Source organism: Corvus kubaryi, unplaced genomic scaffold (assembly GCF_017639235.1).
Source record: "Corvus kubaryi isolate FWS band 111438036 unplaced genomic scaffold, C.kubaryi_AGA036_p1.0 132, whole genome shotgun sequence".
NCBI classification, from domain to species: Eukaryota; Metazoa; Chordata; class Aves; order Passeriformes; family Corvidae; genus Corvus; species Corvus kubaryi.
The window spans coordinates 8,266,936-8,292,058 of record NW_024580666.1 but is presented as its reverse complement, the minus strand read 5'-3'; the positions used below and the strand labels follow the sequence as shown (position 1 = coordinate 8,292,058).

Genomic DNA, 25,123 nt, shown 5'->3' with positions numbered 1-25,123 from the left:
CGGCCGCCCCGGCCCCGCGCCCGGCCGCGCTGCTGCCGCCAAAACCTGGAGCTGGCATCGCCGCCGCGGGACCTGCGGCCTCCGGGCCCCCGCCCGCGGCCTGCCGCAGGGCAAGGGAGCTGCGGACGCGGCGCTCGGGGAGCCGCGGGGGCTTTTCCCGATCTTTCCCCGCGTTCCTCGGCGGTACTGGAAGAGCCTGGCCGCTACCAGAGCAAAGGTTGGCACTCCCGGGTCTGGAATCCCAGGCTGGCACAGGTGATGGCCGCCATCGTGACTGACCTGCGGGAGCGGCGCCGGGAGCGAGCCCCTGGCTCCGGCGTGGGGGAGCGGCCGGGGTCTTCCCGCGCGTACCCCGACACACAGAGCACGCATCTGCACAAACACCCTGGCTCGACTTCTTAACCAACAAAATGTCCCTTTCCACAAGTTGTCACGGTAGCACACGGGCCGTTTTTTCCCTTTGAATATTCCAAACTGTATCAGCTGAACCAGAAAATGAAGCTGTCAAAACAGCTCATGATAATGTGTAATCCGAACATGATAACATACATGTCTAATATCACTACAACAACAATGTCGACAAGAAACGTTCCTTCATTTACCTCCATTTTAGATCTTAAAGTGAAACTTCAAGCTAGACAACCCTATGGGTATTCGTTCTTGCTTCAAACCTCTTGCCTTGCAAACTGGCACCTCAGTGCAAAAGCAGCAGTACAGCACCTGGCTCTTCCTAAATTACCCCTGTGTAGAAGCCACCTGCACTACTCAAACGTGATGCTTGATACATTGAGACACAAGAACACTAGAAAAAGGATGGACATTACTCTGGAGTCCCGAAATACTTTAAGCTTTTATCTCCAAACATTATTAGTCCCCCATACTTTCAAAGACGGCTTACTGAAAAATTAGTATTTTGAGAGATACAAATCCTGGTCCCAACTAAAATCAAAGAGAGATTGCCATCAGCTTCAATCAAATGAAATAGCATTTTAATCTAAAAAGCCTTGAGATGCATGTGGCAAAAAGAAACTAGATTTTACAAGCAGAAGGATTTAGTTTAGGTTTTTTTTTTTCCAAAGGCTTCCTCACTCAGGTGGAAAGTGCTGAATCAAGGAAGAGCAGCTGGTACCATCTACTCTGAGCATACATCAGAGGAAGGTGAAAAGGGCAGGACCCAGAAAATGAACAGGTACTGCTACACCTGTGGTTGGGTATATGGAGTTTTCAGGAGACTATGGGATTCAAGTGCCAGATACGTGGTTTTATGATATTGCTCAATCTTGACTCTGGAAGCTGTTTTCATCTTCTGTCTTACACAGGTGGGGGGAGCTGGGGGGGTGGGGAGGGGACGTAACTCACCACAGGATTGACAGGATCTGCCAGGCCAAAATACGCATTTTTTAAGTGTTACTGAGCTGCATTTTTTTAGGACAGCCTGCTTTTTTTCCTATTGACATTTTTCTGTCTGGAGAGGCAAAAAGCACCTCAGATACAGATAGGTTTGGAAGCACAATTCAGGGGAACTGCTGTTTTTGGAGGCTGTCAGACACAGGATATATGATGAACAGCTTTTGTGAAGGGCAGTCATGTTTGCTGCCTGCCACAGCACTGTGAGAGCTGAAAACTGAATGGCTTGGTTAGAAATCACTAACTGGGTCTGAATTTTCATAGTCCTTCAGTATCAGAAGCTGTAATTTATGATGCACAAGATGTGTGTAGCCATATTTATTACCTATGTAAACACTTCATTGACACCTAAGTCCCAAATCTGGCTAGTGTCAGTCAGTCTGCAGGAATCTGCCTTGTTTCTTCCCCCTCTCTCCTCAGCAGTTTTCCTCTTTCACATACTAACATTGGGATTTTTGGTGCAGACTTGTTCCCAGCTTTGAAACGGCTCAGTGCCAATAAATAGAATTTTACAGGATCCTGGTATATCCTGCTTTTACCCTTCTCCAAAAGAGGGAAAGTGTTTCTCATTTCCTCTCTCCCTCTCGAAAAACCCCATGACCCTTTTGGGTCTCTTCCTCCTGAGAAAAGATCACACCGTTCAAGAATGACATGCACAAGCAACCTGTGCCCAGAAGGAACTTTTAGCTGTAATTATATTCCCAACCCTCCCTTTGCTTTTCGCAAACACAGCACTTACCCTGACATAATTGAACTACAAAATCCTAGAAACAATAATAAACCATAGAGAAATTTTCACCCCCTTTAGACACAATTTTTTTTTCCAGAGAGAAACCATAGCTATCATATGAACACGTCTCCTCTGCACACAGATAAAGCTAAAGCTCTGTAAAAGGTTGCAGCAGTGCTGCTTCAGCTAACCAACTTCCATTCCAGTACAAACTGTACACAGGAATAAAAACAAAATCCCAGACAAAGGAAAGAAGACCTTTCTGGTCTTCACCTCTCTTCTGAGGCAACCAATGTGGGATCCTCCTTGAGTTCCTGAAAGATAAGGTATTTCACAAAGCCTCTGTCCCATCATATCAGGCAACATATGTATACATACACATATTTATATATGCACATAGATATAAATATAAATATACATTGAGTGGATATCTGTGCAAAAAATGAGATTTGCCTTCTACTTTTGTGCTCAAACTTGGTGCTATATCCTCGTGAAACCAGACAATACAGTATAAGCCCTCCTGGAAGGAAACTGGAGACACCTTTATTTCCTGCCTTCCTCTGCGAGTTCCAGCCCCAGGATGCACCATTTGTGAGCCTCAGGCTGAATGTTGGGGAGCACAAGCTGCTGACTTGAGGCCATATTTGCATTCTTGTATAGAGGAGGATTGACAACCCAGCTGAAGCCAGACTGGGTGGCCAGCCCTGCCACAAAGTCTTGTTTCTCATGCCTGTTCTGTTTGGGTAAGGAGGGACAAAACTCCAGTAAGAATTAATGGGGAGCTCCTAAAGATGCAGCTCAAGGGACCTGATTGCCCCCCTCCAATCCAGAGCAGGACTGATGCAGAGCTTTTTCTTGCAGACACTAGGTAAAGGTGGAGAAAGTTTCTATACAGAAACCTTGCAGACCATTTGCAGCCCATCTTCCCTTTACACAGCCTTGTGGCTTTGGTTCAGTTTTTTTAAAAAAAGAGCAAATGGAAAGATGGAGGTAATCAAAAGCATAGGAGGGACCTAAGCAGCTGGTAAAGAAATTAGTCCTGCTTGCCAGTCTTTCTGCCTCAACTTTCACAGAGAGCTCTGAACTCTCTGCTGACACTGTCCTCAAGTATGGGCACTGCACTAGGTGGGTAACACTGGTGACCTGACCTCTGCTTCTCCTCACTGACCTCTCTTTTTCATGTAGCCTACTGCTGCAAATCAGGATAGGCAACTCACTAATGGTTGAGTTTTTAATCCACCTCATCATCAAACTTGGGAGAAAGAAAAAGAGGAAAATGAATTGTAACCGCGTAGGTATTGAAGAAAAATAATTCTCTCTGGTAATCAATTATTGGTAAGTTTCTCTCTCTGAAGATGTCAAATATTAATACAATAGTACACTCTCCCTGGAAGGCTACATTTGGAGTTGTATAAAATACATGAACCAGGAACCAAAAAAATTGTGACTCTAACTGTATTAAAAATACTGACTAAGGGTTTAGAAAAAAACCAGCACATACTTTGCAGAGAAGTGAATGTCACTAAAAAAAACCCAAACAAAACCAAAAAACTAACCTTCATCCTTTTGTTTAAACCCATGACCTCAAAAAAGTCATAAAAATTTTTGAGAGGGGCTCATCTGTTTTAAGAAGCAGGATGGGAGAGATGCCAGAAAAGATGAGGTATGCATTTCCACAGTGGAAATGTGGACTGTGGACCTGATCCCGAATCGCCTTAACGTCCATGGATTAAGGACAAATTTACTGATGCAGAAGAGGGTCAGGCAATGCTGACGGGCCTGGCAATGCTCTGAGTAGTTCCTTGGCTCCTTGACACAGTTTGCTATCCGCATTCCCAAGCCATACTCCTTTACTTGGCAGCTGCCACCATGTAACTCACCTGACAAACCAACTTCTCCCATGCCTACTCCTCTCCCACAAACCACAACCCACCCTAACTTTGTGCAGCCCAGGGAGCAAAAGGGAGAAAGCAGGTGACGTGATGCGGTAGAAGGCTGTGGGCTAAAGATAATAGTCTGAAGAGAAAAAAGGGTTTTCCATAGAAAAACTGCAGGCAGCAGTCCACAGAAATGACAGTGATAGCCTTTAGCCCTGAGAAAGCATTTGTGAAGGGGAGCCAGATGCTCCTCGGGAAGCCTGTGTGCAAAAGCATCAGGTGAAAAGCAGATTTGCAGTATGATTACACCCAAGAAAGAGGACAATCCTCGTTCATTCAAGCTAGTTATTCCTCATCCAAGCTAGTTATACCTCATCCATATCCCACAAGAAAGCAGAGGGAACAGGAAACTTCTGCTATGGCCACCCCCATCAGCTCAGGGTTTCCCTTTAGACCCTTATTAATAAAATAATTCTGGTGTTTATTCTTGTCTTTTCTGACTAGAAATTCCTTATCTATGAAGAGAGACTCACATGGCAGCATTCCACACATGTCCATCTGTTAGTACCAGAGGAAGAAGCAGCTGATTGAAACTAGCATAAATCCAGTAATGTCCTAATGGCATTTAAAAGACCAAGTAACCTCCTGTGGTTTAAATATTCTTACATATTACAATGAAATAACATTGTTAAACAAAATGACACGGATACATTTGCAATAAGCAAAAGGGACACCTCTTTCGATGAATTTGCAAGACTGTTATAGGATGTGTTACATTTTTGGCAAAAGAGGAGGCACTTTTCTGTCAGTATCCCAGTTTATGAAGAATTTCACTTGGCTGGACACTCCAGGGGCACTTCCCCAACTTCCTCCCACCCCTCCACCTTGAACAAAATAATACATTCCCATTTTAAGGCAGTGGAAAATTAGTTCTAATCAGCTGTTCGGGAGAGTCCTCAGGATTAAATAGATTTAAATAATGCCAGGCAAAACATGCTCATTTTGCCCTAATTTTGAAGTGAATTATCAATAAATAAAGAAGTCAGCTAGAATTATAGCTGAAGTTACCACTTTCAAAAAAGGAGTAAAATCTATACAGGAGACATGTCCTGGATTCTCTGCAGCATGCTGACTAACACCTTGCACAGCTGTAACAGCAAAGCCAAATCATTTATCTGCAGTTTGTAAAAGGTTTTGTATGTCATATAAAATTTTGCATTTAATAGTAAATGCTCAGGTCAACTATCACAATCTCGCTATTTGGACAGGAACAAAAAACTGGAAAGAAAACTAACTTGTGAGACGCTGAACAATTGCGTGATGTGCCTTAACCTCTCCTTTAACTGCAAGGCACACCTCTGAGCATGACACTGACAGTCACAGCATGCCTGTCTCCACCCCTGGTCTTTAGACAACATTCTGCTGGGCTAGATTGTCTCTACATTCACCCCAAACACATTTGACCTGTGATTTCCTGTATTGTCCCTCTATCTTGATATAAACTTAGAGAAACTTTTTAGTTTCTTCTCAGTTGCTTTAACTTCTCTGCTTGAGAAATTAAGTTTTAGCTACCCCAGGAAAAAAAAGGAAGTCTCTACATGGTTAAACAGTTATGCCCTAATTCTTGTGAGTGCCTGCATGGTCAGTGGTATTCTATATATATATATATATATATATATATATATATAAAACTGGAAATTCTTACAAATTCAGAAGATCATTGCATACAACTACCTTAGCATGAACTGAGGAATTCTGTAACTGTTTCTTAAGCCTGTTTAAGGATCCCAACATGCAGTTACACACAAGAACAATCATTAAAAACTCGCTTCAGGAAATAATGTAGCCAATAAGTTGGTAGCCTCATGTACTCACAACCTGATTTATGTCAATAATATTTATCACAGAAATACAGCTTTTGCTTGACTGCATGACTAGCAAATCCAGATAAAATATCAAAGCTTAGTGAATAAACAAAACCACAGTATTTTCCTCCTTATGCATCTCTTTTTTAAAGCTATACATCTGCTTATAACAAATACCTGTTGAGTCATGTTCTGCTTGACCTTTTGGGATACAGCTCTTAGGTTTCCTATAAGTATTTCTATGGTATATTTGTACAAAGTAGATGATCTCTGGATTAAATAGCTCTCACATATTTGCTCATAATTGAAGAGACATGGCTTGTTGACCCATGTGGTCCTTTCCACAACCAGGTTTATGTTACAATTAAACTTCATGCTTTCATGACATGAATTTATTTATTTCTCTGGATAGAGAAAATGGTCAATATGAAGACTAAGCAGATACATTATTTATATAGATGACTATTCCTTCTCACACCTATGTGAGAGAGGGGGAAAAACAATCTTAAACAAAGTGCGATAATCTCCTGGAAAGTAAGTCTACTTTTTTCTTTTTTTCTTCTGTTTACTTATTCACTTTATTCACTGCTGGTCTCAAATGCTATTCTGATAGAATGAGTTAATGAAATTCAAACCCATATGATTTTACTGATCTTATTTTTACTAAAACCCAAAAGTTTTTTCCAGCATCTACCGGGCTGCTTGTATAACACTGATTAAATTCTTCGGAGCAAATACTTCTCACAGGATCATTTCACTTGGGGTGAAAGGTGATAAAAGCATTGGTGCACAAAGGAGAAGGGGAAAAGGTTGAAAAGTCCACAGAACTTGCAGACATTTTGGAACAAGCCATTTAATAAGTTACTGAGGAATCTGTATTTTCTCACATACTTTGGGAAACAAAAGGTTTGTTTTTACAATAAAAATGCATAATGTGAGAAAATTTCCTAAACTATGGCGACATTTTCTCTGTTTTTAAAGTTTCAGACTTACAACAATGGTGACATGTTTCTATGCAATCTGCATAATTGAAGGCCTGGTTTTGGTTGTTTTTTGGTTTGGGGTTTTCTGGTTTGTTTGTTTTTTAAGGAGACCCATTCTAGCTTGATGCCTCGCAACCTCCTTAAAATTTTAGATCTTCATGTCCCAATGACGCAGTGCAATGCTATGTAGAACTATCACAGCAGAGTCTGAGGTTAGCAATAGTACAAATACAATCTAGCAATCTCAGCTAATGCAGCTGCTCAGACACTGCACTGTATGTTTTAAAACATTGAGAGGTAAAACATTTCGAAAGCTTATAGCTGCTTGGAATATTTAACAACTTACAACAACACTTACATCATCAACCAATTTGTCTACCAATCCTAAAACATTTAAAGGGCTTTAAACCTACCCATATGCAGACTCTTCCTGCTCAGAATCAGCTACAGCAATCTGCCACCCACATCACTAAACACAATGACAAGATTATGCTTCCATGCCTTTGCAGCCTATTCTTCACAATATGCAAATCTTCAGGAACTGCATTTCTGATCCCGATGCAACAGCACAAAAGCCATTGTTGTAAGAAACGGTTTAACATGTCAGCAACACTGTCACCACAGTTACTACCACTAATAAAGATATGATCATAATCTGCCACTTAAGGATCATTAGATACATTATGACTATTGTATTCTTTTACATAGTTCTTTTATATGGACACTAATTGAGAACACTTGATTTAAATAAAATCAAGCACTATAAATTGTCATTGACAAATCTGTTCTTAACCTTTACTGTGTAGGGTGCTGCTTGCTCATGTAGGGAAAACCAGCTATTAAAAAGGCTAACCCTGCAAACTATTTATCAGAAATACAAACCACTGTAACACTGTATACAAAGAGGAGAGCTTGGAAGAAGCACACAAGGATGCTCTGTCTGAACATGTAAATGACTTACATTAAGCTAGGTAAAACTCCTCAGTACCATTCAAATGCTTGTGGTCCATGCAACAATTTATGGTGTGTTTAGGAATGGACAGCTGTACATTCAGAAGGATTCAAGGTACGTATCTGTAAAAGGCACAGAGTGCATGACAGAAGTTTATTCTATGTAATTATTTTTATATAATTTTATTGAGGCTGCAGAAAATCTGAAAAATATAGCAAATGTCTAAATATGGGTTGTATATGCATCTCAGATGTGGCTCTTTTGCATGTGTCATAGAGTCCTCCCCTTTGAAAGCTTAATTTCTGGAAATATTTCATCTCAGAATGACCGTGAGCTGTCAGAGTGACCCTGAAAACAAATCAAAACTAAACAAGGATATGCCCTCCCCTCCCCACCCAATTGGAGGCCCAGAACATATCAAATATGGCCTTCCTTACAAAGAGCAAAATATTAATGTTACAGGAATTTGTGGAAAACATGATCAACATTGGTCACCTCCCTTAAAGAGAAATGAACACAATTTGGCAGAGGTGCAGAGGTACAGAGAAGAGGGATGAAGAAGGTTGGACTGGAGGGCTGGTATCAGAGACTAGGAGGAGCAGGATTTATCAGACATGGGATCGCTGTGGCTGCCTGCAATAACCAGGAGAAACACACAGCACACCATGGCTTGCCTTGCCATCCTGGGCACAAGGGCTGCAGCTTCCTACTACAGCAGGAACACTGCAAAGGGCTGTTGCAGGCAATGTTGTATCCAGAACCGTGGGCCACTGCTTTTGCCTAACAGAAATCAAAGGCATATTGCTGCTTTCCAGAGAAGTACGAGAGAGCTTTCCCATGATTAGAAAAAACTATTTAATATATTCCAAACGGAACTGTTTCACCTAATTTAAGAATTCTGGCTTGAGATGCTGCAAGCCATGTGTAAATGAGACAGGAGAAAAAAATCAGAGTTTCAAGCCACCAGAAGAGCCTGGATCTGGTAAGAGCATGACTGGAGAAAACACCACCAATATCCAGCCTGGTCCAGCTCAGAGAGCAGTGCAACTGTCCAAGGGGAGAGAGGGCACCAATGGAGCATGGAGAGCTCCCTTTCGTTATGCTTCCACTTTGTCATGGTGAGCTGCTGTTTCTGCTGGAAGTCCCATCCAGTGGAGGGAAAGGAGGCAGAAGATGGCAGGCGTCCACACACCTTTTGGAGCCTGTTCCTTCTATTGTGTCAGTGAACAATAGCCTCCTGCTAATCTGTGAATCTCCTCAAGCTCCCTTCATGCCTTTACCATACTGCTTCCCCAGCCCGTTACCTTCTCTGCTATTTACAGCTCTCTGAACCGTCAGATTATTTCTCTGTATGCCCAGTGAGAAGGTAAGTTGAAAAGAAAATAAGATGTCACTGAGTCAAGTGCCTAAATCTTCCAGTTTAAATTGGATACTTTCCATATGCTGTCTCTAAAAATTTATGTGATTTGCAGCATGAGCCAATGGCTGTCTTCTGTTAACTCCACAGAGCACACAGCCAATGATTAACAAAAAACTGGTGCTGTGGCAAAATACTTCCAGTACTGCCAAATTCTGTTTTTCTTGGTAATTTCAATTGCCTATGGAATCCTGAATTAGTGTTAGTATATAATGTACAATTCATGGCATGTTGCTGCTGCGAACTTGTTGAATGGGTATGGGGCCATGAGCAACCTGGTCTAGTGGAAGGTGTCCCTCCCCCTGGCATGGGGGTTGGAACTAGATGGTCTTTAAGGTCACTTCCAACCTAAATCATTCCATGATTCTTTCCTGTGCCTTTCTGGAAAATACTGAATGGATAGACTGCACTTCAAAAACTCAAAGTATCAACAGACATAAAAATACAAACACTACATACCTATTAAGGGATTTTTTTAAAAATTATACTATCAGATTTTAGAACTAAATCTTAGCAGATGATTGTTCCAACTGTTAGTTATTGAAATTGTGATGGCAACTTACAAAGTCATTCTTTACACTGAGAAATACTCTGGAAGTATTTGGATTAATTATAAACTAAACAAACCAATCCTATATTATCCATATACAAAATGAAAATGATGAAAAAAAATTTTACAGCTTTCTCTATTACAAATGTACACTATTTTTTTTTTTAATTTACAATTTTTTATTTACCTGGCACATAAAAATCCTGACCCCAGATTTAAATATTTTTGTTGCATATTCCAAGTTTATGCTTGGAATCTGTTCACTTGAACATTTTAACATATTAATATAACATATTAACATACCAATGATAAGCAGAGAAACCTCTGCTGTGGGCCACACAGAAAATCTGCTATAATCATGCACGGTAAAGACATGATGTTACATCCACTAAGAGTTAAAACGGTGCACATTATGCAAAACTCTATCATCAGTAACAATTTTAAGCGACTTCAGCAATAAGGATCAAATCTTACAGTAAGTCAAATGTGGGGTGCAATGCCACAACTAAAATAATTCTAACACAGATGTTTAAAATCTAATTACAAAAAAAAATTAGATTATTAACTGATCAATCCCTCCCTTGAAATGCCTATTTCTCTTCACAGACTATAAATGGATTCAATGAGTTCATCTAGATATCTAATAATCAGTGCCCAGAAATCACTGTGAAATGGAAGTAAAGGTTATTAGCAGGAAATACACCTGACCAACTGCATTGCATGGCAGCAAGCCAAAATTCTCAGTGATGTGTTAATAACTTGGAAAGTAAAGGTGCAGAGCTGGTGACCAGTCAAACTTGCTGGTCACCAGCAAGTGACAGAGCTTTTGCATGCAGTTTAACAACTCTGCTGATGATTCATCATTTTTAGTGGTATTAATGAATCCACTTTTTTTCTTAAGTGGATTTTTCTTCTTCACCTAAAAGGAATAGTTCTTTCAATACAGTGCTGTTCAGTTTGGTCCATAAGCCATCCAATGACCTCAAGCAATGAGAAAATCCATATGGGCAAGCAATTCATATCTGCAACATCTCATGAAAAGAACCCCAACTTCAGCGATGTTCCACAAAAAAAGAAAAATGCTTCCACTGTAAACAACTCTCTATCTATTCACTACAGGGATTGTGACAATACATTATTCTTTGCATTATTTTTCTGGGCTTTTAAATTCCTCCCCCTCTAAATTCTACCACAACTGCAAGCTAGTACAATTTGAATAAAATGCCTTATGTGTACTGATGCCAATACATATGAAAATTAGCATTTACCTGTCAACACACTGAGGTAAGCCTGAATTTCCCTTAAAATAAAAATGAAAAGCAAGCAGCATATAAGAGCTTCCCTCTTCTCCATGTATAATTATGTAATTAAAAGCCTCACGTAATAGGTATGTTATTGCTTTGTATGTGCACACACAAAAATTTTCTGTCTCTTGGTATGAAGTTACCTCTCCATTTAAAGTTAGTGTTACAATCAATCCATCAATTTTTTCATGGACTCCCCACCATCCAATTGTGGACAGGGCATTCACCTTTACTGGCTGAGTTTCTGTGAAGTCTGATGAATGTACCTGAAACTGCCATAGGATCCAAGGCCTATAAAGACTGCCTTACTTCAGAAATCTTTTTCTCAGGACTAACCTATCATTTTATGAAATTACATTCTCTAATTCTTATAGATGCCTTTTTTGGTAAAGTTCTCTCTTCCCCCTGGCCCCCCCCCCCCAACCACCCCTTTGCTCTGTACTCTCTTATTTGGGGCCTCTTCAATACCTGCCATCCACTGCAACAATCAATGCCAGCAGCATCAGTTTTGCAGGAAATCATATAGGTGATTTCACAAAGTTGTGTGAGAATTCATAACCATCATAAAAAAAATATATATAAACTGTAAAACCCCCTTCCTCCAAATTTCATGCTTATAGGAGCTGTCAGCAGCAGTCTCTTTTCCCTTTTGATACAGATGATACACATTTCAGAAAATTGGACTGAATATGTAATTACATAAAGATAGGAACTAGCCCTTTGAAACTCGCCTTCCTGATTTATGGGGCATAAAAATCTCTCTCAAAAGGAGCAGTAAGACTCCTGTTTCCTGAAAAACTCCTGCTCACAGATCAGTATATAAAATTCTGAAGTCCCACCCCATTTCTCAGTGCATCTTTTAAGCGGCAGATTAGGTTTTGAATGATCTTGAACAAAAAAAAAAACCAGACACACCCCACCCTCAAATATCTTTTTCAAGAAAAACTTGATTAAAGCTGATGAGCAAAGAACTTGGGACATTGTGAACAGAAACAAAGGTATATATACTGTGCAGGCCTGATGTTAACAGACAGAGCATGTTGCTCCTGAAAAATCAGATGTGAAAACATGAAAAGCAAATGTTGATTTTTTTCCCCACAAATATATATCCATTTAAAAAACTTTGTCCATTGTTCAATACGTTATCTGTATCTCAGAAGCAATGATAATCAGTGCGTTTCTGTTGAAGTACCGAATGAGTAACCTTCAACCTAAGGCTGAAGGGCAGGTGACCAACCTTAGAGACATGTTTACATTGTTTTTTTTAAAATGCTCTTTATGTTGTGTATTTCATTACAAATTTTTAGATTCCAAGTGTGTAACAGGGAAATAAATTAAACATAATAAACATGACTTATGGAGATGACCTCAGAGTTCGAGCATAGGAGGGACTTGGCTGTGGAACAAACAACTTCTGGAGATGGTCCAGGACTTCAAACTCTCCTTTTTTCAATTAGATGATCTAACAGACCCCATGATGATCCAGCACAACAAACAAATTGTCTGAGGACATGCCAAGTAGTAAAAACAGTAAAACATGATTTTTGCCTCTTAGCACTAGGAATTCACTCTCATTAAAAAGGGGCTCTTCTGCAAATAAAATAAAATAAAATAAAATACAGTACTGTAATACACAGCACTGAATTCCATGCTTATGATTATAAGAAGATCCTCTTGTTCTAAAAAACTGAAAAAGTGTGCTGCAGGACATTAAGAAGTTTAATATAGGGACTACCCTTCATCAACACAGTGTAGTGGTTAGCAGGCTTCCAAGCAGTCCCATTTCAGACAGTTTGAAACCAAAATCAAAGCAAAACCTAAACAGGATTATCTAAGGACTCATCACTGTGTAAAAATAGCTCACGTGTTTGATGCTCTGTCATGAAAACACATTACAGAAACCTGAAAAAAAAAGAGGTGTACATATACACACACACATAAACACTTTTCTGATGGTAATCACACACATGTAGAATTTAAAACAACAAAAGATACCCAGCACAGACATAAACTAAAAGGTGAAAGGAACCCACAAGAGATGTAATCCACGAAAGAAACAACAGCAGTTTAATAGTGAGAAAGCAGTGCTACGAGGGCCTTAGCTGGCTGCTTGTCTCCAGGTGTGCCCCAGTGCACAGCTCATGTGTTTGGAGTGCATTTTCCCCCACTTGCTTTCTCAGCTGAAAAGCTAATGAAGTCTCAACAAACAGACTTAAGTTCAAACATCATTAATTCTGCTATTAAGGTATATCACTAAGAGGTTCTCCCACTTATATAGTTATGAAGTGCCTGGCAACAAGGACATTTATAAATAATTTCTCTAAAGAAGGAAAGACCAACCTGAATTTTATTGCAGATCACTAGCTGTGTCATTCTTTACAGTTTCAAGCCCCAGAACAGTAGAAAGAAGATGACAGATTCCCCCGAATTAGTGCACAAAAGGCTTCTGCCAAAATGGCATCAACTATTTTGTTACAGATTCATAACACAAAATGTCTCAATCATTCTTTTAAAGCATTACTTATGATAAAAATTAACAGGGGCCTTCAGACCAGAGCAACATCAGGCACCTTTAAAACTGTCCTAAAACAAAAGTTCCAGTGAAGCCATACTGGTATGAGTATGGTTACTGAATTCGAGGCAAAGCACATCAAAGGAATATCTCCTCTAAAAGCCTAGTTCAAGACATCAGATGGCACCAGCCTTGAAGCCCTCCCCTCTCCTCCCCTGCAGGGGAGCCAGGAGTGAACCAGGAAGGACCTGTTCCAATCACTCCTTCTGTGCAGTTCTTTCCCTTCTTCCTCCAAAATGACTCCACTACCATACATCTTACAGGTCCAAAAATATTCCTCCCCCATATGTTTGGCATGCTTTGGTTAGAGGACAACAAGCTGTTACACATTTCCTTCACAGGACCAAAAGCATATCTAGTATGAGATGCAAGAGCCTGCATTTTGGCCACAGAAGACACGGACCTGGTCTTTTGATGGGGAAGGATTAATGTCCAAGACTCTTCCACAGACACTTCAGGACATGTGGCCTGCTCCAGCTGGAAGATAAGCATCACCATTCACAGCAGTGTGGTTTCTGAGGAACACATGAAAGGGGCTTCAAGCTGTAGATCACATTAAAAAAAACTGGGATCTCAAGTTGCGTGCAGTGTTTTTGTTTCTTGTTCAATTTTCCCCTGCTTAAAAATAACTTCTTCACTTACAATAGTAAAGCTGAATACCATGGAAAGAACTGAAGAGCAACAAAACATTGCTCTAAGGTGCCATTAATGTTGTCCATTGTCCTGACATCAATGCATCCACCTCTCACAAATCTGCACAGCATATCTGTCATCAATGTTCCTACCAACATGCTGCACCTCTGAGGGTTTATCCTTTCTCTCCAGTGTCACCTGAGTGTCCAATGATGACAATGATTTGGCAAACTCAGAGCTGACAGGTAGGTACAGACTTCCCTTTAAGAACATAAATATGGTTCATTTAATTGTTTTGAATTTAGTCAGGTCCTCTGCAAAGTGTTCTTCTGTGACTAAAAAAGCCCAAATGCCCCAAATGCACAAAGATGGCAATTTTCTCAACCAACATTCAGCTAAAAAACAGGTTATGATCCACTGCTCCTGGTGACTTCCTTTCAAACAAAAGGGCATGAGATTAAAAAGCATGAGATTACAGGGGAAAGAACTGATGGGTCAGAGGCGACTTCAGGCAACATATGAAGAATCTCAAGCAGACCTGAGGAAGACAAGTTAATGTAAACATGGACTTATTAATACACAGATCGTAGAGTCATGGAATCATTAAGGTTGGAACCAAGACCCCTAAGATCATCAAGACCAATCCCTGACCAATCACCACCTCGTCAACTAGACCACAGGGCTAAGTGCCACATCCAGTTTTTTCTTGGAACATTTCCAGGGTTGGTGACTCCACACCTTCCTGGGCAGCCCATCCCAATGCCTGATCATCCTTTCTGTGAAAAATAATTGTTCCTTATGTCCAGCCTGGACTTCTCCTGGCACAGCTTGAGGCTGTGTCCTCTTGCGCTGTTCCTGATGAAGTGCATCTCTCTTTCCCATCTCTTTTTAAGACATAGCTAGCCCACCTAAAAATTTATTTTGGATCTCTATTTGCAGTACTTAGTAAATTATGCGATTCTGACTAAGATCTGAATTAGAAAAGATGAAAGGTAAATTAGGTCATAAGAAGACAACCAACATTGCAATCAATCAATGTTTCATAATTTAAAAAAAATGAAACCATTCACCAGCCACCAGATTTTTTCTCAATCTCTGAAGAATATGTGACAACCATTGAGGCTGGAGGTGGCAGAATTTTTCCTAGATGCCTCCTGATGCCATTTAATATTTTATTTCAACATTCTTTTGATCCCCTCTCCCAAAATAGTCTCTACAAATACCATCTCTACAATCTCTAGTACTGACATGAAAGAAAGGCTCCAAACTTTCTCAATCTATGGATGCCTATGTATTGAATTTTAGATTACCGACATTTTAAGAGGCATCTCTAACATATTTACTGATTCTTTGTTTCAGCTCTAGCTTGCATGTTACTCAAAAGCACAGGTATGAAGGCAAGTGTTAATATGCATTTAAGGCAAAATTTTAATTCCAAAAAAGCTTTGGTAGGTAAGTAGATAACAGTGGGATGGAAAGAGGTTTAATACAACACATCGAGAAGAACAGAGACTGAAGAAATACGCACCTGGCCAGACCTCAGAACTGTATTAATTGGGGAAGATGTGCAACAAGTGAGATGCTGAACAAGCCGAAGTGGGAACACTGTTGTGAGAGAGTAGCTGAAATGCCAATTACCACATAAATCAAAGCTAAAATTGTTCAAGTGATGATCGGCATAGATAAACAAGCCTGAGATCCAGCCAAAGCAAACCTGTGAAGAGCTGTAAAAAGCAAATGGACTTCTCGAAATAAGAGTTTAATACGGGATTACAGGTATTTGAACTGCTTTTGGACACTCAAAAGAGAAAATCTGGTACTTTAAAAAAAAAAAACCAAACCAAAAAGAAGTGCAAGTATACCACTACGTCTCAAAAGTAAAAAAAGAGAAGTCCTTATTTTCTGTAACTGTGCCAAAAATATAGGCTTTCCAATGACAACAATGCAGAAATATTCCAGCTGATTCCCCTAGCTTGGTCCCTTTCCAAGTTCCTCAGCCTTTTCTTGATTTGTGTAGCCAAAATATTTCCTTTGCCTACTGACAGATATATAAAGACATAAAACTTTCCTATAAATCCATTGTTAAAACAGATAAACAGAAAACACAATTATAATGAGAATACTCTGCCAGTCTCCCTGTGACTGTTTCAGTACTTAGCTGACACCCGAAATAAAATTTGTGAAAGGCCTTTGAAACAGGAAGAAAATTGTCTTCTGATTGTCTTTGCTTCGCTATTCCCCAAACACATTCAAAGAATTCTAGAAAATGAGCGAGACACTATTTCCCTTTGCAGAAAATGTGCTGCCAAGATGAGCCCTTACCTCTTCCAGAGGAGCAGACCAGCACATCCAAGCTGGAATCTATCTGTGTTTATTGCTTAACCAGAAACAAAGCATCATTAAGTGTGTTGCACAAAGAGAAACTTTGGAGATTGTTCTTGGTTAGAAGTAAGAATGTTTCTAATACACTTGGCAGCTGCCAACCTCCCAAAATGAAAATGCCTCCTCACTGTCTCCACAAAGTCAAATTTCCACAGTGATATGTAAACAGATAATGTTCTTCTATCTAAAAGGGTACTTCAACAGACAGAAAACAAAGCAAAATATATGGACTGTTTTGGATTGCTCTGAAGTTTGGCACATTGATGGAGACTGAGGCAAGGGGCAGGAGAGGAAACAGCTAACATTAATGTTCTTAACATGAGAGTTTGTAATTAAATACATGTAAATCTGAGATACAGCTAAATTTTTGTTTGCCCTCACCAAATTAACTTTTCTAAATGTTGCTGTTCTTTTCCTGCAATATGAAGGTGACTGTTCAAACCATGGCTTAGACTCTGAAAACGTTCTCTGTCTCACCACATTCCCCTCGATTTAAGAGTACAGCATTCACTGTACAATCAAAAAAGCAACGGGAAGACAAGATTTCAAGTCCAAATGTTAGCCCAGGCACATGTTTTATGCTTAAAAGACAGTGTATCTGAAAAAATTATATATCCAAATTAATTTCTAGCTGGTTAGCTTTCACTTGAGCAGAGAGGATGGAACTGAATTTAGGCTAGGCACTGAATTTAAACTGTGCTCCAACAGTATCAGTTTACATAACATGACTGGCAGAAAATTGAAAAATGGTAAGAAAAATGCTAAAATTGGCAATTGTATGCTTTTGTTTTGAAGAAATGTTAGCAGAATTCTTAAGACTCAAAGTACTTTTAAAAGGAGAAACTGCATACATGAACGCATGATTGCAGGGTCAGGAAAATTAAAGAGTGAAGAAAAGAGCTAATAAAAAAAGGGGATTGAAGCTGTAGTGAAAAATGATGGGAGTAAAAAGGGTGCTGCTCAGTAGCAGCAAAATTTAGTGCAGGTGGAAAGAAGAAAGAAGAGAGAAGATCCTTATCCAGATGCAGAGAATCCAGATGACAAAGAAAATAATATAGGTATTTGACAGAAGAGGAATATTAGTGGGAGGAATGCTTGTCAGCTCCATATTGCCTTCCCTTGAATTCAAGATTGGAGTAACCCCTTCCTTTAAGTTTCCTTTTAAGTTTAAGATCACCTCCCCTGCTCTTCAAATGTGAGTGCCATTATAACTGGTAAAACCAGGAAAGAGAGCAGAGCTGGTGGCTGTGGTGGGGAGAAGAAATATAAGGAATTTGGCTATTCTTTAGAAAATATGTAGTTTTAACTTTTTCCCTTACCAACATGTTTCATGATCTAGGGCAAATCCAAAGAAAATCCTGGTGCTAGAGTCCTGGTACTCGGGGAGTACAAGTCTAAGTGCTGTCAATATGTACCAAGTTCTTCCCTGTAGAATGAAATACCTGACAAATTCCACAGTTTCTGCACTCTTATGCCCCTAACAATAACTGTTCACAAACGTCTCATTAAGCCTACAAGCCATGATCATCTCCCCTTCACAGCTGACAGATTTATGAAATCACATCTTTCTCATAACATATGCATGATCTTCTGCATCACATTACAATTCTAGCTCTGCTAACATATTCCAGTTGTTCCCTACAGCATTCAATAGGGCTGGAGGGTGGCTGCAGTGTTCCCACAAAACTGTCCAAACTGCTGCTGACACTTATTAGGGACAGAGCAAATGTGGCATGTGTATGTGTCTCACATGTTTCTCAGTGAATTTTATAAAACGCACCACTCTAGAAAACCATGGACTATCTTCACAAATCCTCTGAATGCTCCACATCTGGACTGTGAATTCTGGGCTATGACTCCTAACATGTAGCACATCTTCCCATCACAGCTGTCAGATCAGAAAGAGGTGCTGAGTCTTGAGATCTGTCTATCTGTGTTACAGATATCTAAAATATTCTAACCAGTAATTTGCAACGTAACCCCAAAGATGCAAGATCTGATTTGGATTGAGAACATCACATGTAGTAAATGTATGAATAACAACTTGATATGAACTAAATTAAGGACGTATCAATTCCAACTGCATATGCATGTATTCTTTCTGCCAAATTTGTTTGTTGCAGATTTAGAGTTTTGCTATTTGAGTAAAGGATGTGGTTATTTTCTTCCACATGAGCAGTCTGTGAATTTCTAATACAGTAATTTGAATAGAATCCCTGTCCCCACTATTTGCCTGGATTACATAAATACAATGTATTGCACAAATTATATAAATTGTACATATAGAAATTCGATGCATTACATAAATCAGTGAACTATCCAGCTAGGAGCATTATTGAACCAGCAAAGATGATGCTTTAAGTCACTAGTGTTTCAATGGTTCAGCAGAGTGCTGTGAGAACTGCCCTGTTGAAAACCTTGGCATTTTGGTGTGGAGGCAGGGGGAGAAGACATGTAAGAACGAGGGGAGGAGAAGGAGGTTAAGCTAAAGAATGAAAAGAAGTAAAAAAAATAATGCAAAGGCCTTGCCTATAGAAAATTCTGTGCAGGTTTTGGGAGGGAGAGGTTGTTTATCCCAGCAAAATCTAGCAATTATATTCTCCTTAGTTTTCACCTCTCTGAGTAAGCACTTTTTCTTCTGTTTCTCCTATCAAAAATAAGCCACACTAATCCTGCCACATTTCAGCAGTGAGCAATATCAATATTACCCTCCAAAATTTTTTGTGATCCCATATTACTCATTAATACTGCCTTGAAACAGTATTTTAATACTTATGATAAAATCAGACCTACTCGTAGAAAAGCACATGGAATAAGTTATACAATGTATTCTTAAGACTAGGAAATATTGATGTTTGCTCATTACTGGAAAAAGAGGAAGGTAATGCCAAGATGGTGCCTTGAGTAAAAACTGGAATCACTTACACCACTTAACTGGATGAATCAAAGCCTGGAGATGAGCTTAAATTTCTGACAAAGTTTAGTTCAATCCCAGCCAGAAAAGCCTCAAGCAACTCCACTGTTCTGAATTGTTTAAGCTTTTCTAAACAAGTCAGAACAGCAAGTGCTATTGGAGGCATAAACAGATTTCCTATTTAAAATGCTCAACTTTAAGGCTATTGACCACATTCCCTCCCTTCCTGTCCCAATTTAAACTTGGCTTTCACATCTCCTGCTGAAACCTGAGGTGAGCCAACTTTGAACCAAATTTAGTTTTGTCTGCTTTTAATTTGATTGGACTGGCTTTCAAAACAAACCCAGCAAACTCTCACAACACTGGGATTTCAAGTTACTGAACTTCTTTTGCATAATCTCCCCCCTTTTATCCTAATATTACCCCTTATGCAGGGCTGAGAAAATATTAAAAATACATTTTCAAATTGAGGGGTTTTTTTGTTTTTCAGAGGATACAAACTATTTAAAAAAATTAAGGGTAAGAATTCAAAATTAAATCAATATGCTTGTCAACACTTGAAGCAACACTCAGTATGTACAGGGGATGCGCAGAAAACCTGCAAAAACCTCCAAACTCATTGACAGTGAAAATAACCTCAAATCAGGCAGCTTTTAAAGGCATCAGTATGAAAAAGGTGCCTCTTACCACAGGCCAACTAAATGGCAGGTTCTCACAATCTTACAGCCCTGCTCTTGGATGTCTCGCCAATTTATCCTCTACCTGCTCCTGTCAAAGTTTATTAAATCTTGTTAAAAGCATCCCAGTATGATTACCGAGCAGAACTCAGGCAGCTGGGATACTCCTACTTCTGTGACAAGCTATAACTAATTCCTCCTGAAAGAGAGGAATGCCATACCCACCACACAGAGTTACAACAGATGCTCTACCACGGTATGGACTCATCACCTGAACATCAGCTTCCTGGAAGGAAGTTGTGAAGTGTAAAACAGAAAGGAATGAGCTACTACATCATACATTTACACAGAAAAAGAATTCTAAACCACTGAAGATGGAATTCTTACTCTTCTAACTCTCAGGAAAGCTTTTCCTGACTAATGATCCTGCTTTCTTAGATCACAAGATGCAAGATCAAGGAGGCTAAGTATTCCTGTCAAGAAAAGTTAGAAAATGGATTCTCCAGCCAGTCTTTCCCATAGCTTGCTTTGCTTTATCTTATGCTTAGATAAAATAGGATCCATAGCCCAAGACAAAGAAAAACTTCTACTGACCATAGTGTGCCAAGATTTACTCTTACTACTGATCTATTTAGAAAACAAGGCAAAAATAGTATCTTTTGAAAAACAAGTTTTAAATTACCAGTCTTTCGACTGAGTATCTAAGGCAATCGAAACAAAGAAGCAGCTTTGAAGAAACTATTACTTAAAGTGATTGGCTAATTATATAGTTTTAAAGTATTGTGTCCCACATGCAGGTAATAGAATAGTTATAATCTACACACCTAGGCTAACAGTAAAAATATTACAAATATTTGCTTTACTATATTATTCAAAATATACTTCATTGCTCTGGTAGCAGTGTGTTAAAATCAGACAAATAGCAAACCAGTTAACAATTAATCCCTGCTATTTCTACTACTGCCAAGGAATTGGCTGTGGAATACCACCAGCACTCCTGCAGAAGCAAAAGTTAGTCCAGCACTACTTTTACTGTTCCTACTTCCTTCAAGTGAGATCTTTCCTGAAGTCCAGTCTTTTTAAGATTTTAGTTACTAGTCTTCTCCAAAACTGCTTTTTGCCACACGGCCAGGTTTTAGTTTCCCCAGGTGAAAGTACAGGCTTAAGGTTGTTCTGTGCTACCCTCTGTGAAACAGTTTTTTTTCCTTCTCCAGGTTCAGTGTACTTTTGTTATTTCTTTCCCATACACTTTATACAGGAACAGTTTCCAGCACCAAAATAGCTCATCCACCACTGGGAAAAGAGAAAGTAGACCCATTTTCCTGTACACTTCTTGAAATGGTCTTCTTGCCAAGCATTGTTTCTCATCTGTTGTGGAACATGACACCCTATTTAAATGTCAACATGAGTTCAACTGGGGCAACCAGTGTATTTTTGAAGTGGCTCTACTCCGAGCTTCTTCCCTACTACCATCAGGTTACTAAGAGACCACTTTTACAGTCTCTGGATTAATAATAATCCCAATGTGCATGTTATTTTAACCTTTCTATACACCCAAATTAGAGGAACTGTTAGATTAAGAATTTCTCATTTGTGCACAGCTATTGGTGCTCTGCCATCTACATATCGCACTGCATCTCTAAAGCCACAATCACTGAGTAACTCAGGGGTCTGTGAGCTAAAACTAAGTCCCACGGGCATTTGTGCCATGCCTAGCGTAGACTCACTTAAAAAGTGAAGGGGTCTAACACAAAAGCCTGCATCTCAGCAACAAGGCTCCAGATGTGCATTATGAAGGTTGAAAAATGAAAAATTTACATTAAAATCAACACACAAAAAAGTATTGTTTAGGAAGTCACCAAGGAACTACACGCTTGCTGATTTCACCGCACTGGAAGTGTGAAAAAGCTTCAAGCTCTTGGTTAGCTTCCAAGAGAAAGGCAAAACATATAAACACTCATAACCCCCCCCAAATAATGTGTGCAGTTAGTTAATATAGCTTCAGAAAAATGTATCTATTTAAGATCCCCAGATACTTTGTCTTTCTATCTGTTTTGGTTTTCTGTTTTTGTATTATAGCTGCCAAAGAGTGGGCAAAAGAGAGGAAGACAAAAAATCAGATTTTGTTTGTTTCTTTTAGAGTTTTTCTACCTAAGAAAGCACTGCTCTCACACATCCATGTGTTTGAAGGAAAAGAACAACTGCATGTCAACTGATAGTTGCCATGCATGTCAACCGAAATAGTTCTTGAGAAGATCAAAGTAGATTCACCATTCCAAAGGTTAGCTTCCACTGCTGCCTCACTGTCTCCAGAGCATTTCAGAGGCATCTTTGAGAAGAGGATTTCCTGTTGCCCAAACACACAGCCAACAGTCAAGCTCTAGGAAAAAGTTTCATGGAATGTCTTGAAGTACGGTACTTGGTCACAGAGGAGACACTGACAGTCAGCTGCAAGCAAGCCCAACTCCTAGAAGCCAAAGGATTTCTTACATTGAGGTCTCAGGATTCTGGCCACACTGCAAGTTGTCTAGTAGTTATTTTTCAGATAGTGTTGATAATGTCTACTTTTGTTTCAGAGTAAATGTTTAGGACATCTATGTTATGAAACCATATAGCTAACAGTGAGGTATTTCTCATATGTGCTTCAAAGCTTGTGTCAAAACAGACGCTAGAAGTCATAGAAGTACCTTCCAAAGAAGATACGTATAACATCTAAATCTTGAACAATAAAAAACCAAAATCTTAATTGAGAGTGTACAATACTTTAGAAGAAATACAAAGGTTTAATGGGAGGGAAATGTACTGGAATAATCCAATTTATTTGACAGTCAAAGGTGCTAGAATAGGAACAAAAACGTCTAAACCAGTCAATGCAAAGTGTAATGAGATACCAGTATTTCCCCATAAGGTGCTTTCAGGTCTTAACAAAAGCTAAGCTTCTGAAAATCTCTAAAGTTCATGGCTAACAAAACCAGAACAACGTAACTGATAACTGCACACCTAGAAAATTTAATACAATACAGTAACTTGCAATTTGTGCATGCTCTTCCACTTTTCCTAGGAAATGTTTAATTTGTTGTCCCAGAAAAAACAGCCTTTGGGTATCACAGATGACTATTAAATTACAAGAACTATACTCAAGTAATAACTACAAACTCTGCTAAACAAAGCAGCAACAAGTATGTATTATAAAAACAAAGAGGATGCAGAACAATCTTATTTTGGTCCTCAGCATGGACAGGAAGATCTAAGATCGTAATTAAAGGCTGGCGTATCAACTTTTCCGTAGGTCATCTAACTCCTTTCAGTGAGCAAAGCCACTGCTTTCAGCGTGATTCAGGGCAAAGGTGAAGACTTTTCTCTCAGTCCTGCTTCACCTTCACAGAAGCTGTGTGGAACTGCATCCATACAATACAAGGACAGCAGCATGGAAAAGGCTACAAAGCAAGTTCCTGGTCAAATAATATGAGCAAACATGTGGACAAGAGAAGGGCTGCGGATAGACAAAAATAGCTTATCTTATTTCAAACATTTGAATATTGTTTTGGACAACTGGAGTCTATTCTCATCTCTAGATCCCTTTGTAAGTTTGTATTTGGATGGATGTTTGATTTGAGAAACAGTGACACTTGGATAAAAATAGTATGGCTGAATACCTGTTTGGTAGGTTCTGAATTTAGAGATAGCATCTAAACACTTGCTCTATTATTAAAATATTGTAAATTTGCTTACAAAATTGGTAATTGTTAATTCTTGTACTATGCAACCACCTCCTGGCTCTGTAACACCACATACTAGAAGCCTCTTGCCTGGATATTAGCTCTAATTAAACACTAAATCATTTCATTCATGAAGAAATGTTAATGCATTTAAAACCTCATGTAAGGTCATGCACCTTACACAGTGTGATCTCCACTTCTTTTGTGTCGTGTATCACCAGAACCACAGTGATCTGAAATTGTTTTACAAATTTCTGAGAAAAGCACAGCTGAACTTAACACACATCTCATAAGAACCCAGATTTGAAATGTATGTAAATTCATTATCAAGAACTATGAACTTTGTATTCAGCTGTTACACATACATTTCACTCATACTCAAGGTCTAAATTATTTCTCCCCCTCTCCAGAGGCTTTAGTTAAATTTCTTTTTAAAAAACCACCGTTCACTGGCTTGCATTTGTAGACCTAACAGTGCAAAATGCCTTAACATAAATAAATGTCCATAGTCAGCAGAAACCAGTGCCTGTGATCCACAGGAACAACGAGCACTCACAGCTACAAGCAAAGCCAAGGGAAGGGGAGGGGAGAGGGAAAGTTGGCTGAGGGGGCACGGAAGGAAGCTGTGCTCTGAAGATATGGTGGAAATTTTGTAATTGTTTAAAATTTGGCAAATAACAAACATCTGGCAACCTCTGTAGCAGCACATTCTGAGTCCTGCCTATAATTTGGTCCCCCATGCAGTGCAGCAGGAAGACAGTCACACATTTGATATAGCCTGAAATCACAAACCATTTTAGTAGTAATAGCTATTAATAACTCCTCTGCTTCCCAGGCAAGGAGGAACCAAGCCTAAACATACAAGAACATCAGTTCTGCTAGCTTATGTGCCAACATTGGAAATCCAGGCTCAAAGAGTCTCACGAAACTTGAGAGAGCAGACATATGGGTAAACTATGTCTCACTTCTGCATATTTAATGAATATTTACCTTTATGGACAGAGATTTGAAGGGTATCTTTTTCTCACTGGAATCCCATCTCCAAGGGATTTAGGTCTGCTTAAGCTTTGCTTTCCACATTTTTCTACCTATTTAGAAACTATATATATAGTTAATAAATATAACAAGTCACATAAAGCAT

General features: G+C 39.4%; 1 protein-coding gene and 1 long non-coding RNA gene across 2 annotated transcripts in view; one reads left to right on the top strand and one right to left on the bottom strand.

Annotated features, from left to right (window-relative positions):
* LOC121666340 overlaps positions 1–14,234 on the top strand; it is a 14,823-nt gene extending 589 nt beyond the window's left edge. The window contains exon 2 of the long non-coding RNA XR_006016645.1: positions 1,080–14,234. This is a non-coding gene — a long non-coding RNA (uncharacterized LOC121666340). The remainder of the gene's footprint in view (positions 1–1,079) is intronic.
* Positions 1–25,123, bottom strand: part of GNAL (G protein subunit alpha L) — a 188,876-nt gene that overhangs the window by 119,957 nt on the left and 43,796 nt on the right. The window lies entirely within an intron of this gene.